General features: G+C 41.9%; 1 long non-coding RNA gene across 1 annotated transcript; it reads left to right on the top strand.

Annotated features, from left to right (window-relative positions):
• Window positions 1-468: 468 nt before the first annotated feature.
• Window positions 469-2,320, top strand: LOC148019427 (uncharacterized). Its single transcript, XR_015695050.1, has 2 exons — window positions 469-1,804; window positions 2,074-2,320. It is a non-coding gene; the product is annotated as an uncharacterized LOC148019427 (long non-coding RNA).
• Window positions 2,321-3,343: the final 1,023 nt, after the last annotated feature.

Raw genomic sequence — 3,343 nt, 5'->3', positions numbered from 1 at the left:
GCTTATTATGAAAGAAACCTCTTATATCATTTAAAATTTTGTCATGCTTTTGTGTTTCTAAGCTGTGTTAATGGATAAAGGTGTTTTTCTTTCATCGCAATTTTTTATTAGATGTAGAGAGCTTGGATGGTGTTTCCTGAAGTTGCTGTGGAAGATCAAGTTGAGATATATTTTGAAATTTTATTCTCTTCCTCTAAGGTTTCAAGGATGCTCCCTGATTAAGTGTGGGAATATGTTGAGCGTTGATATGACTATGCTTCTTGGCTATTTTTTGTTGGATTTTTGGCTGATTTTTGTAATATATGTTAGCTATATATAGTGTGCCTATATATAGCGTCTCAAATTAGCTATATATAGTCTGTCTATATATAGCGCCCCAGGTCCCCTCTATATATTCCTATCATGTGTGCTCAACTTACACACTTCTGGGGTTCCACTTCCAGTGTCTCATATCTCTCTTCTCTCATCTCTTCCTTTCGTCTCTCGTCTTCCTTGCACTTTTCAACATGGTATCAGAACCCAGCAGCGCCTGGGAGAGATGGCGGCACGCTGCCGACCCTATGAGGCCTAAGCCTATAACTTCAATGGGGAAGACAGGCGAGGGCAAAAGCTAGAGACGAGAACAAGACGATGGGGCTGAAGAATAAGATCACGATCACCAATGACGAGAGGGCGGCTCCATCACATCCTTGATCTTCTTCTTGTCTGCGGCATCCGGCTTGTTAGCTATCTTCTCGTCCCGGATAGTGTTCCGCATGTTGTATGCGTAGTTCTCCAGCGAGTTCTTTGTTTCCACCTTCTTCTTGAGCTCCAGGATTAGCCGCAGGGTGAAGGGGGAGCTCTGGTCAGTGGCGTTGCCGTTGGAATTTATCAGTGTCGAGGCTCCCAAGGTGAAAAAGTTGGGCCCTATCCATGGTGGCGCGGCAAGAGCAAGCTCTTTCAGAGCCGCATCTTCCAACTCAGGGCCCCTATCGGCCCTATCGCGAAACAATCTCCGCAGGGCTCAACATCTGGGCCTACAGGTCACCAAGGGTCAAATTCAGGGCCCCTGTCTCGAAATGTTGACCCTGGAAAAGCGAATCTAAAGACTTCGGGTCCCCTCTCTCGCCAGAATTTGGGGCCGCTAGCTCCCAATCTCCCTGCCACAGGCCTTATCACATCAGGTCCTGTCTCATCAGGTCCGCTATCTTCATCAGGAACTTCTAGAAAGTATTCAGGGCCCATTGATGGAGGCATACCAATCAGGGTTGCAAGCAATCCAACTGTGAGCAAACTGACTATTGATCAGAGCTACTCTTTTACCCAGAACTTCCCTCGTATTATTCTTTGGACTGTTATGCCTCTCTTCGTTATTGGTTTTGTTGCTAATGGCTTCATACTGGGAGTCGTTCAGAATGCAATACTTGGAACATTTGTGTTGGTAAAGGCGCTGTCACAGGTTTCGTCACCAACTATCCTGATTTTGGGTTGGACTAGGCTAAAGATGGCCAATATGTGAAAATCACTGGTCAGCACTAACGATGATGGTGATGGAGATGAAGAGTATCCAGCCTGCTGCCCATGACGGAGCCAGTCGGTGAGGTTGCGATAGTTGTGGTCGAGCTATTGGCGGAGGTAGGCAAGCTCCTGGACAAGGCAGGTAAAGATCTACCCTAGAATCCTAGGGTTTAAATCTCGTTTTGGAAAAAGGGAAGCTTGGAAAGAGCAGATGATTAACGACCAACGGAGAGGTTTAAGTGCGCACGCCGTCAGGACTTCCGCGAGCATATAGAGCAGATGATCAGGGACCAATGGAGAGGTTAAAGTGCGCATCTATGCATCTGCTTCTATTGTTTTGTCTCGTTCTAAAACGCTAATAGTTACTTACCACTAAATGCCAGGAAAGAATAGTTTAAGGTAAAGTAAAGTTGATCCTCTAATATCTTTATATGTGTGCATTTTCTTTGGCTTACAGTTTGCCTCGTTTTGGTCCTGTTTTGAGTTCAAGAGTAGTTTCTCAAGCTGATTGTTATCTATGGTAGTAATTCAGGGTGCTCATTGTGAGAGTTTCTTAATGTCTTGACATTTACTCAGATTCATGATGATCGTCCTCGTTCGTTATTCCAGCTGATGAGGGTCTACTCATTGTGAGAGTTTCTTAATGTCTTGACTTTTACTCAGATTCATGATGATCGTCCTTGTTCGTTATTCCAGTTGATGAGGGTCTATATTCCAACTGATGACATATTATTTCGTTTATATTCTTTCCAGCTGATGAACGTCTATATTCCAGCTGATGAAAAATTGTTTTATTTATATTATTCCAGCTGATGAGGGTCTATATTCTAGCTGATGACAATTTGTTTTATTTATATTCTATTCATGGGGCCCCACATGTGTTATGTTGTCTATAGAGCGGCTCGCGAACCATCTCTATAGACCTTGTGTTTCTCTAATGTCACTGTAACGCTTTTTCTTTAAGTTTTAATGTGACTGATATACTGCTTACATCCCCAGTTCAGTTGAAGGAATTTCTTGGAGATTTTATCTTTTACAGTGATGTCGCTTATCCTTATTTTACATTTTGTATATTTAGGAGTAATAAAGCTCTTTTGATGCCTCTGAATAGGCTGTTGTAATTCAGGAGTGATGTAGCTCCTGAGTGATGTAGCTCCTTCTCCATTGATGTTGTAGTTCATGAGTGATGTACCTCCTTTGATGCCTATGAAAAGGCTCTTGTAAGTTCAACTTTGTAATTTTATATTTTGAATATTAATATAACGGTAGACCTATATAGAGCTGTGGGTTTTTCCCTTGAGCCCCCAAGGGTTTTTTCATCCATAGTAAGTGACCTTTATTTGAGCGGGTGTGTTAGCTATATATAGTCTGTATATATATAGCGCCCTAGGTCCCCTCTATATATTCGTATCATGTGTGCTCAATTTACACACTTCTAGGGTTCCACTTCCAATGTCTCATATCTCTCTTCTCTCCTCTCTTCCTTTCGTCTCTCGTCTTCCTTGCAGTTTCCAACAATATGAATGATTATTTATTGGTTTGGAAATGTTTGGGAGAGTTCTGGACAATGTTGGATAGGTTTTAGAAGCTGATGATGTTTGTCAGTGGAGATATGATGTGCTGAAAGGTCCTGTTGAGTGCCTAATTGGTCCTGATTGGTTCTAATGAGCTTTGTTTTGTTCTGCTTTCCTTTTATATAAGAGCTTGGAATAATTATTGATGGAGTTTGAAAGTGCTTGGAATATTATTGAATGATTCTTGATGATTTCCAATGGTTTTAGTTGAGCTAAATATTTTCTGATGACTTTCTATTAAGCCTCTGTTGACCTTTTGTAGAGTCTCTGTC

Source organism: Lygodium microphyllum, chromosome 20 (assembly GCF_053477565.2).
Source record: "Lygodium microphyllum isolate KBCC chromosome 20, Lygodium_microphyllum_v1.1.10, whole genome shotgun sequence".
Classification (NCBI taxonomy): Eukaryota; Viridiplantae; Streptophyta; class Polypodiopsida; order Schizaeales; family Lygodiaceae; genus Lygodium; species Lygodium microphyllum.
This window is presented reverse-complemented; position numbering and strand designations above follow the sequence as displayed.